The sequence below is a fragment of the Dermacentor albipictus genome, chromosome 1 (genome assembly GCF_038994185.2).
Source record: "Dermacentor albipictus isolate Rhodes 1998 colony chromosome 1, USDA_Dalb.pri_finalv2, whole genome shotgun sequence".
Classification (NCBI taxonomy): domain Eukaryota; kingdom Metazoa; phylum Arthropoda; class Arachnida; order Ixodida; family Ixodidae; genus Dermacentor; species Dermacentor albipictus.
Genome location: NC_091821.1, coordinates 230,689,131 through 230,700,905, shown reverse-complemented (window position 1 = coordinate 230,700,905; position 11,775 = coordinate 230,689,131). Strand labels below are relative to the sequence as shown.

The following is an 11,775-nucleotide window of genomic DNA, read 5'->3' as shown; positions in this document are numbered from 1 at the left end:
TAACGAGGGCAGACGCAAGGCCAGAGCAGCAGCCATCCTCAAACAGATAAAGCAACGAGACATTAGAGCAAGCTTCGTCGACGCCGCGGAGTACAGCGATGGGAAGACCTTTGCCATCGTTGTGGTCGACTCCAGCGGCAAGATTTCTAATTGCGCCTCCATTCGCACTTCAGACCCCGGAGTCGCCGAGCAAGCCGCCATCGCCCTCGCCCTGCTAGACGGTCGTGGGTCCGAGATATATAGCGATTCCAAAACGGCAGTTAGGGCTTTTCAGAAGGGTTGCATCGCCAAGGAAGCTGCTCGTCTTAGCAACTCGAATCGATATGCTCTCACGCATCATTCAATCCACTGGTTTCCAGCTCACGTAGGGTCGATCGAGGGTGCCCCCCAGAACCTGAATGAGTCTGCTCACGAGGCTGCGCGTGACCTCACCGACCGCGCTTCCTCTGCAAGAAGCACCGACTCCCCTCCTCCCTACGGCCACAGGGATGCTCCCGCTACTCATAACGAGATTATTAAATTCTTCTACATGTCTAGAAGGGTCTTCCCACCCCCTCACCCCAGGTTGAATAGGGCGCAAGCCGTTTCTCTTAGGCTTCTGCAGACTAGTACGTATCCGTGTCTGTCCGTTCTCCACGATGCTTACCCGGACGTGTATCGCGACGACGCCTGCCCCTCCTGCGGGCAGACCTCTACTCTAGCGCACATGCTGTGGGAGTGCGGGTCAACATACCCTAAGTTCATCAAGGAGGAGTGGGACTCGCTTCTGCGTAGCCCCGCTCTGGAACAGCAAATCCTGGCTGTCCGGCGTGCCCGCGACCGGGCCGGTGGGCTAGACCTGCCGGTCCCGACGTGGGACTAGCCGGGTGCGCGACGAGTTCGCGTCCTCGCCGGACCTACAATAAATGTTTCTTCACTCACTCACTCACATATGGCCATACACTTTTTATAGACTAGTCTATAAAAAGTCTGAGTCTATAGATTGTCTATAGACTTTCGATAGACTTATGGCCATACACTTTTTATAGACTAGTCTATAAGAAGTCTAAGTCTATAGACTGTCTATAGATAGTCTATAGACTTATGGCCATACACTTTTTATGGACTAGTCTATAAAAAGTCTGAGTCTAGAGTGTCTATGGATTAATTAAAATTCATGTTTGTAGACAGTTGTCTGCATAATGTCTATGGGCAAGTGTATAGGCTTACAGTTCTACTTTTGTAGACTGAAGTCTATGGAATGTCTACAGACAAATGTATATATACTATAGACATTCTATAGACTTCAGTCTACAAAAACAGAACTTTATAATCCAATACACTTTTTTCTATGACATTCTGCATACACTTGCCAACAAACATGCATTTTCATTAATTTATGGACACTCTATAGACACAGACATTTTATAGACAAGTCTACAAAGAGTGTATAAGGCCATAACTCCATAGCGGCTATCTACAAGTTAGTTTACATTTTTCATTACATGCGGTAGCAAAACGTTTTGAATGTATTTCATTTCATTTTATAGATATGAAATGCATGGAAATGCATGGAATGCAGATATTATGCATGTGCACCTGTTCCTTTTCATCTGCACTTATGCATTACCGTTAGTAGATTAATAAAGCTCCTGAACCAGCTGTACTTTCATATATGTTGCATAAACAGAAAGAATTTATATAGTGCTGAATCATGCAGTGCCAAAAATAAAACAAATGCACCGGCAATGCATTAACCGTTTTTATTGCTCGATATAATACATGAATTCCTTAAATTCTTGTCTTATGCTATTATGGAAACAGATTAAATATTTACACTACTCCTTGGCAAGCATGGTCGCCAGGCTGGCCTTGACCTTTGTGTCATTAGTCCCAAAGGTGCTGCAGGTGTATGCTGCAAATAAGTACATGCAGCAATATGAGGCAAAAATAACAGATGTGTATTCTTTGTATGTTCATTAAGCAGCTGAATATATTTACTCAAACCATCTAAGTCAATACTTAATGCGGTTTAACTATGACTAATGGCTGCTTGTCAATACAAATCAGTACCTTTATGCAATGTTCTATTGCATGGTATGGTGAACAATTAAACAGTCACAACTGCTGCTCGTGTCAGCAACAGTATGTTCCCTTTTATGACAAGTTCATATATGATGCATTAATGTACTTATCCCAAATGGTCCCTATATTTATTGCGGAAACGTTACCCAGTTGGGCAGTCTGTACAGTTTTTTTGGCTGGTAGTTAGGTATGCCCGTGCAGAGGGATGTTTTCAGAAGACGTGACTGGAATATTCCCAGTATCATGCCTAAGATTGTAATTTATTTTGCTTAGTACACATTGAAATGTATTTCTCATACTTTTAAATGAATGGGTCATTGGCCATAACTTCAACAGATGGCAGATGGGTTGATTGTATTGATATGGTACATTAATTTCTTGCAGGTAATGAGGCCTCTTGGGCATGCTAACAGGTTTCCAAGTTAGGTATACCACATGAGCACCCGAAATACCACACGAGCACTTTGTGTCATGGCACGACAGATATGCACCTCCTAGGAAACAGAACTGATAGTATAGTTCGAATGAATTCTATCACAGTAAATTATTTAAGGTGCTTTGAAAGATGAAAATTTTTTCTAGGCTATCGAGGTTCAGGACATTTAGTTAACGCAAAAAAAAAAACATATTGAGCATATTGAGTAAGAAATGCCTTGTCAGTCTGCTTGACTTTCTTTTTTTTTCAATAAATAGAACCAATTTCCTTCAATTTCTATGAAGAGAAACGTTTTAAAAATATATTTAACACAGAGACTTTCTGGAAACTTTGACATGTAACAAGACAGCATACCTATGTGGCCAATTTAAAGTTTCCCGATCTTTTTCCAAGCCTTTCCTGGCTGTTTTCATGAAACTTTTCTGGCAATCTATGACGCCTGCAGCTTAAGTGCAATAAAAAATACTATGGTTTAATAATTGCCAAGTAGTGCCAGTCCATAATATTTAGATAAAACGAATAACACGTCAGTCACTTAACATGTAGTATTAGATGCAACTGACTTGAATCCCTTGTTTAATAAAGCTGACAAGGGCTTCGGCAAGTTCGTAATTGATGGCCACACGAGTACAGCACGGAAGACACAGAGACACGCGTAAAACAAATGCAACAATGTGAGGGAAAACTATACAATGAGTTATTTTTACGGTTCAATAGTAGTTTTCTATATAATTTGCTCTCACCACTTATGCCTCTAGTTAACTTTGTTTACCTATGACTAAAGACTACATGGCAATATTAATCAGTACCATTATGATGTTTCGTTATATTACAGTATGATAAGCAGTTAGACAACCATAATGGTCGCCGGTGTTAGCAACGGTACGTTTCGTTTCAAGACAGGTACATGTGACACACAGTGTACTCATAAAAATGAAAGAAATGTGAGAATCCCAAACGATTCCTATAATAATAATTGTTGAAACAAAGATACCCTGCTGGACTGTGCACATTTTTCAGGTGTTAATGCAATGTGCCCGTGCCGATCGAACATGCTCAGCATACTGACTGCAGTTTTGAACAATCACGTTAACATTTGCAATTTATTTCCGCTTAGAACAGTCTGCATTGTCTCTTTTCTCATACTTCGAGATGAATACATTTGCCACACTTTCAGTAGAATGCACATGAATGGGGGCGTACTGATCAGGTTACTTATCAACTAAAACATGTTACGATCTCTTAGGTGTGTTAATAAGGGTAGAACAAATGCAATGTCCACTGAATTATTTGAATAATCTGTGCGTTATCTACTAAGAAAAGACCACCAAATTGATAATCTGGCTCTTTTTTCATTTGTACAGCGCATATAGTATGCAGTGTGTCCAAGACGACGGCACTACATGCAACAGTAATGAAAACCGGTACACTTATTGCGCACGACAAGGGCTTCATACCGTGCACGACTGGCACAATGCGAATCTGCGCCAGCAGCTGCCGAGATTAAGAGCACGTAAACTGCATAACCCCGAAGCATCGAAAGGCGCTTAACGCTTTTCATATAGCTCGAAAGATAACTTCTGCTGCTAAACTGTTTAAAAAAGAGACAAAAAACAAATCTTCCAACTACCGTCAAACGCAATGCCTTCAGTCTGAAACGTGTAAACGTGCTTCCCGGAGCGACTAATTTATTGTGCTCCAATTTTTTCGGCTCAGTTGCGAAGCTGCGAGTGACTGAGCTTATCGCAGGTTTCATGCTCCAAAAGCGTTTGTGGTTGCATATAAATAGATTGGGTGAATCTAGAGATTTTCGCTTGACATTTCTTCAAGTCTCGTGTTTTGCTTGCGGTAACTTCCCAAAATTATTTAGATTGGTTGCCAGAAACCTTAAAAATACTGCTACCTTTAAACAATGCGAAAACGGCAGTGCACACACTGCTGATGCATGCCCCGCAAACACGGCCTTTCATCCGAGTACGTTAGCAGTTATTTAACTATACGTGTCTGTCAGAACATTCTTGATGCTAACACAATTTCGAGATATATACGTAAAGCGTGTCACGAGAATTTCACTACACATGCGGCGCAGCATTCATCGCGGCCGGATCAAGCGCCACGAAATGAGATCTACCACACTGGCTGCTCAACATACACAATCCGCTTAGTGGTAGCTCAATATCAAGTTAAAACATGGTGTAGCTTCCTTCTTTACGCACCTAAACTAATATGCGAAAATCAACAAGCCCGAGCGATCGCTCGCCGTAAAACATTCCGTATAGTAGAAGCGAGAACAAGAGCGCGTTATGAAACCATGTCAACGACAAACCGACACTATACCAGAGTCGCCTGCGCTACATGCAGCCGCTTCGCGCTACGAAATGCGCTCACATAATCATGAGCTATTGACGCGAAACATCTTTGCTAAAGCTTACCGTTCAGTGTAGTTGACGTGTGAGGCCACAAAGATGACACGCATACACAGACACCAACGTTCAGGCGGACACCGCACACCGGTACAACTGTTTACGTGCCCGGCGCGCTCGTTGAGATGGCGCACCGCCGCGCATGCGCAAGATCTCCGAGCATGCGCAGGAGCTCCGCGCGCGATGGCGCGCGCGCTCGGAGGAGTCTGAGCGCCTTTTCCTCCTTCATTTTTTTTTTCGCTCTCTCTCTGCGCGCCATGCCAACACCTCCTTTTGGCCATGCGCGCCGGAACGGGTGGCTTATTCATCTTTATCACCATTATTCATCTTTTTTCGTGGACGAAGGAAATGCGCTGGCAGGTTGTATGACAAACGCTGTGGGCTATCGTATGAGACTGGAACGCTAACTTGAATGCGCTGTTTGTAAAAGCGATTACAGGGCCCTTCAAACGTTTCAGACGCATTATTGCCAGCGTCGATTAGTAATACAGCGTACTTGTAGCATCTCTTCCAGCGTACCACCAAATGTGATGCCCGCACGTATGTTAGTGCTAATTTTCTGTTCCGGTGATAGGTCAAAGCAATAAGTACAGCATTGAGGTACCCATATGCGTGGCTGCCCAGGCATACAGCCGGCGAAATACTGGGTGGGCTCTGATGATTTGGCACCTATTTTAAGTGAATGAGAAACTTTGATGGGTTTATAGTGCAGGATATCAGTCAACAAAAAACCGCCCTATGTTAGTGACGCAGCCGAGGTATGAAGAAAATGTGAAAAGTATCCGAGAATCGGACGACACACAACGCGAACACCGCATGCGCGACATCGGTTCATCGCACATTCACAAAGTCCGCGTTGTCAGCTACAAACATTACGAGTGTCCTTGCTGTTAGCTCGATGCCTGTTTGGAATCCACTTGTAGCTGAAGCTGGCGTTCATAACAACTATTATAACAATTGGATCGGCGTTTTGCTTTCTTTATTCTACTGCCGCAAAAGTGATGCGACAACTGTGAAGACTGTCTTGGGATTGCCGAGACCGACTACGTAGATCATATCATGTGGTCAACAAATGCGGAGGTATACACTATGTGTATACTAATGTCTACAAATAGGCTCTACAGCAATCTCAGCAGTATACAACTTCAGTGGCTTATATCAAACGCAGCTACGTATTATCCACCGGTACCTGCGCTTGGTTACAGCGTACACGGGTTGGGCCCAGATTAACGATGTTTGTCTATTGTTAATCTATAGACATGCAATACCACGACAACTCAGAGGCAGACCAGGTGGTGAATTCACCACCTGGTCTGCCGGCTTTCGCGACTTATTCACCACCTTTGCCACATCATCACCATCTGACCTTCACCAGCTGGTCTCGCGAAGTGTACGTCCGGGAAGCAGCCAGGTTTAGGGCCTTCGGGTGCCTGGAAGACCTTTGTGACTCGGACGTTGCCTGTTCCGCCGCGATCCTCGTTCGGTGCAGCTGCACCGAATGACGACTAGCAGTCTGCACGGTTTGCCCGCCGCGCCGGGGTTGCACGCGGTGCCGGTCGCGCATGAACCAGTGCCATATCATCGCCTTCGCAGAGGGCGGGGAGTATGGGAACTCGGCATTACATATTATCGACTTTCTTATATAGACATTCAATACACCAGGAGAGAAAAAGAAATAGAAACCTTAGCCGACTATTATTATTAACTGTCTAATATAGAGAGTCTATAGACAGAGTATGGACAAAAATAAATAGAGACTGTATCGGCTTTCGTCTATAGGTAGTCCATATAGAGGGGAAGCAGACAAAAAAGAAACAAACACTTTACGGAATTTTTTCTATAGACCGTCTATAGACTGCGCGTAGACAAAAAGAAATAAAAACCTTATTGACTTTCGTCTATAGAAAGTCTATAGACAGAGTATATGGACAAAAATAGACAGAGACATGTACCCACTTTCGTCTATAGGTAGTCCATAGAGGGGAAGTAGACAGAAAAGAAACAAACACCTTATCGACTTTTTCCTATAGACCGTCCATAATCTACGAGTAGACGAAAACAAATAGAAACCTTATCGACTTTCGTCTTTAGAAAGTCTGTAGACAAAGTATGGACAAAAATAGATAGAGACCGTACCCACTTTCGTCTATAGGTAGTCCATAGAGGAGAAGGATACAAAAAAAAAGAAACACTTTATCGACTTTTTTCTATAGACTGCGAGTAGACAAAAAGAAATAGAAACCTTATCGACTTTCGTCTATAGAAAGTCTATAGACAAAGTATACCCGCCGTGGTTTCTCAGTGGCTATGGTGTTAGGCTGCTGAGCACGAGGTCGCGGGATCGAATCCCGGCCACGGCGGCCGCATTTCGATGGGGGCGAAATGCGAAAACACCGGTGTACTTAGATTTAGGTGCACGTTAAAGAACCCCAGGTGGTCGAAATTTCCGGAATCCTCCACTACGGCGTGCCTCATAATCATAAAGTGGTTTTGGCACGTAAAACCCCATAATTTAATTTAATTTTATAGACAAAGTATGGACAAAAATAGATAGAGACCGTAATCCACTTTCGTCTATAGGTAGTCCATAGAGGGGAAGGATACAATAAAGAAACAAACTCCTTATCGACTTTTTTCTATAAACTGTCTATAGACTGCGAGTAGACAAAAGAAATAGAAACCTTATCGACTTTCGTCTATAGAAAGTCTATAGACAAAGTATGGACAAAAATAGATAGAAGCTGTATCGACTTTCGTCTATAGGTAGTCCATAGAGGGGAAGTAGGCAAAAAAGAGCAAACACCTTATCGACTTTTTTCTATAGACCGTCTATAGACTGCGTATAGACAAAAAGAAATAGAAACTTTATCGACTTTCGTCTATAGACAGTCTACAGACTTTGTATCAACAAAAGTCCAAATCTATAGAAAGGAAAGGTCGTCTATAAGAAGTCTATAGACTTTCTATAGACAGTCTAAAGTCATTTTTGTAAGGGTGTGGCTCCTCTATCTTTACATAATTTGCATTTGGTATCAGGGCATAATTCCGGAAACATGCGGTTAAGATGTACCGGGTTCGTGTAAGTTCTGGTTTGAAGGAGCCTCCAGCCAACCGCCTGAGACCTGTCCAATTTTGGGCTAGGAAGTGGATATATACACCTCGACTTTCTATAGAATTGAGTAATCTCACTGAATGAGAAAAGTCTATCTCTATCTTTCCGTTTCATCGCCTCCTCGGCTTCCCTTTGAGTTATCATAAATTATTTCTTTCCTGATTTCGTTTTTTCCTCTTAAGTAGTTACTCATGGCAGGTTTCCTTTCCATTGCCGCCACCCATGAGATTATTTCAGCGCCTCTGACTTTCCGCTTGACGTTCATTGTTGCTGTTGCTCAGCCTACAGGCCGCATACTTGCTGGTAAGCTTCCTAGTTCTTTTTCTCCACTGTGACCCAATATTTTTCCTGTACAAATACCTCAGCACTCTGCCAGCCCATTTACTTTCTTTCATATTCCTGACTTTCTTCATAATCAATTTTACTGCAAGCTTTCCTCACTTCAAAACTTGTCCAGCCCCTGCACAGCTTCATTTGTAGTCTTCCTGTGAGCGCCCAATGCGAGGCGTCCCACTAACCTTTGGTTGCCATCGAGACCTGATTGTACCCTCGATTTCAAGCAAACAACCGCATTTCCAAAGGTAAGTCCTGGAACCATTACAGCTTTCCACATACCCCGGAGCACATCGTACCTCTAGCGTATCTCCATAGCGCCATGTGCTTCATTATGGCTGCATTTCTCTTCCCCTTTACTGTTCTTTTTTCCTGTGTTCCCATATATCTATTGCCTTCGTTTATCCATATACCAATGTATTTATAATCTTTTGCCCGAGGTATTTCCTCGCCCTGTGTTGCCATTGTCTGCTCCCTGTTTTCATTGAATACCATAACACCTGAATATCTAACGCTAAATTTCAAACCTAAATTCTCGCCTTCCTATCCACAGATATTAGCGAGACGTTACAAATCACTTTGCTTGTTGGCTAGCAACACAATATCGTCGTCCGCATAAAATAAACCTGGAAGCTGCTGCGTTACAACCGTACCCGCCTGTTTGTATGAAAGATTAAATCCGATATTACTAAAGCCCTTCGATAATTTGAAAGTAGCGACACTCTCCTCCCCGCGGCGCTTTCCTCCTCGATTCTCCTAGCCCGCCTTCTGCGCACTCTGCGCACGGCACGCTTTTTCTCCTGCGCTCCCGCGGACGGGCCGCAGCATTCTATGGAGGCGCGTTATTTTGAGCCAGTTGAGCGCCCCAGTGGTGCTTAAGATTTTGAGAAAAACTGATAGCAGCATCGATAATGCTAAAGGCAACGTTAATGAGGAGGTCGGTTTTTCTTAAAGCCTTATGAACGGCGTATACTGATGTAAAAGGAGCTTTGAGGCTTGTTCTATACTCCAGACAATTTTTCTGCCACATGATGAGATGCTTTAATAATACTTTTTGCGTCTGATGTATTGCTTGCGGCACATCGCTCTTCGTGTGGCTTCTTAAGCGAAAGCCTTAGATCTCTGTTTCAATGTCGCGTTGTGAGGTATAGAAAATATCACGTGACTCAAGGAATACGATTTAACAAAACTTGTTGCTGAGCTAGTTGGTTCATGACTTAAAAACAAAGGTTACGCGCTAACCAGACGAGAACGAAGTGAGACACAAACGGCACATACGGGCGCCCGTATGTGTCGTTTCTGTCACACTTCATCCTTGTCTGCTTAGCGCCGTAACCTTTGTTTTTGACCCAACGAAGGCCGGAAGCGAACTAAAGCATGTCCAGCCATGTATAAGAGATTATTCTTGATTAACAAATTTAATGATTGCTTAGTGATTGTATTAAGATGGATTAAGGTGTTATAAGGAGGATTAAGGTGTATTAAGAATTAAGGTTCGTTAAGGTCGGTGAAGGTAGATTAAGGTGCATTGAGGAATAGGTTGGATTAAGCAGCATTAAGGTCGATGAAGGAGGATGAAGGTGGAATAGAGTGAAATACGTTGCAGTGCTAAACATTATTGCCTGCAGAATATTCTCTGCATTACTACATCATGACCACAATCGATTGATTGCTCAACCTTCGTAACCAAAGCGTACTGATGCAATGATTTCGGTTGGTGTTAAATCAAGGGAAAAAGTTTCCCCACAGAACAAAACCGCAGAAAGGTGGTTTTGAAGCATTCTCTATTAAAGAGAAGATTCCCGGCCTCCGCCTGGATGTCGATATCAACAGCAAGCGTGCGCGATCACGTGAACACTCCCTGCACATTGCCTGTATGCATGAGAAAACTATATAATAATCGTCGCCCACTCATGCGTGCGTGTAAACGCAGTTCAAAGCAAATTCCAAAAATACAAGGTATCCTTAGGTATCGCCTGAGACGCGAATGCGAAAGCCTTGCAAAGCCTACTGTAAATCACCTTAATCCACCTCCATCAACCCTAATCCCCATTAATCTACCCTAATCCACGCTAACCGGTCTTAATTAGTTCTACTTCATCAACCTTAATCCACCCTAATTTACAATAATCCTCCTCCATCCAGGTTAATCCACCCTAATCCTTCTTAATACGCCGTAATTCTTGTTCATGGACCTTAATCGTCATTTATATAGCCTAATCCACCCTAATCGGTCTTTATACTTTTTCATTATCCATAATTCACTCTAATCCACATTAATCAACCTCAATCCACCATAATCCTCCTTAATACACCTTAATCCTTGTTCATGTACCTTAATGCTCCTTAATACAGACTAATCCACCTTAATTGAATCACTAATGAATCATTAATTATCTTGGCTAATCATTAATCTTTTATACACGGTTGGATATGCTTTGGGTCGCTTCTGGCCTTCCTGGATCACGTGATATTCTGTTCACAACGCGACCTTAAAACAAAGATTTAAAGGTTTTCGCCTTAAAACTTGAAAAAAACTCACTGGATTAGGTAGCGCTCACCACCTGCAATACTACGGCTATACCTGCCACTAATTTTTTCAGGGCCTACATTCATTGTATGACTGACGCACACATCGACCGCAAGCTGAAAATAATAGCTCCTTTACAAGCCGCTGTTTCAATTTTCAGTAAAAAAGGCAACGGATCATAACAATCGCGAAAAGTGAGATCGAGAGGCTGTATCTTCGCACATAAATCTTCACAGCGGAAAGCATAATCAAAAGTGCTGCATTTCCGACTGAATAACATCAGTTGGCGACGTGCGAGGTGATGGAGTCCCAGCAGAATATTAAGCATACTGAGGACAACCAATCGTCACTTAGCGCATACATAGACGAGGGACAAAAAAGGACGACGAAGACAAGCGCTTATCAGAAGACAAGACTTATCATTGAAGCAGCAGCGATTGCCGATGGTGACTCAGTTAGCAAGCCATCAATTGCATTAACAGACAAAGAACTGGTTTTCCTGAGGTCGCACATGCGCTCTCGTTCATCTTAGGTCATGAATTTTGAACGCATACTCATGTCGGGTTGATGCTTTGTAGGGAGCGCTTTTGTCTTGGCGTCAGCGCTTGTCTTCGTCGTCCTTTTTTGTCCCTCGTCTATGAATGCGCTCTAAGTGACGATTGATACCATGGAATACCAACTAGCCCGTACCCAAACCTTGCTGAGGACAACCCCATTTTTATGCAACGTGCAATTTGCAGCAGCAAAAAACGCTGGTGAGCAGGCCGGAAGAATGAAAAAAAAATGCAGCATCAGTATCAGGGGATGCTTTGTACGAGTGTTGTTCGCGAGAAAGACGCCTCACCTCGCAAACAACACTGTTCTTTGTCGGAACAAA

The 11,775-nt window shown here is 43.1% G+C and overlaps 1 long non-coding RNA gene across 1 annotated transcript; it reads right to left on the bottom strand.

Moving 5' to 3' along the window:
- Positions 1 to 1,723: 1,723 nt before the first annotated feature.
- LOC139056402 (uncharacterized) lies at positions 1,724 to 5,007 on the bottom strand. The gene is made up of 2 exons (XR_011512342.1): positions 4,933 to 5,007; positions 1,724 to 1,894 (listed from the first exon to the last, which is right to left on the bottom strand). It is a non-coding gene; the product is annotated as an uncharacterized lncRNA (long non-coding RNA).
- Between the last annotated feature and the right edge of the window lie 6,768 nt (positions 5,008 to 11,775).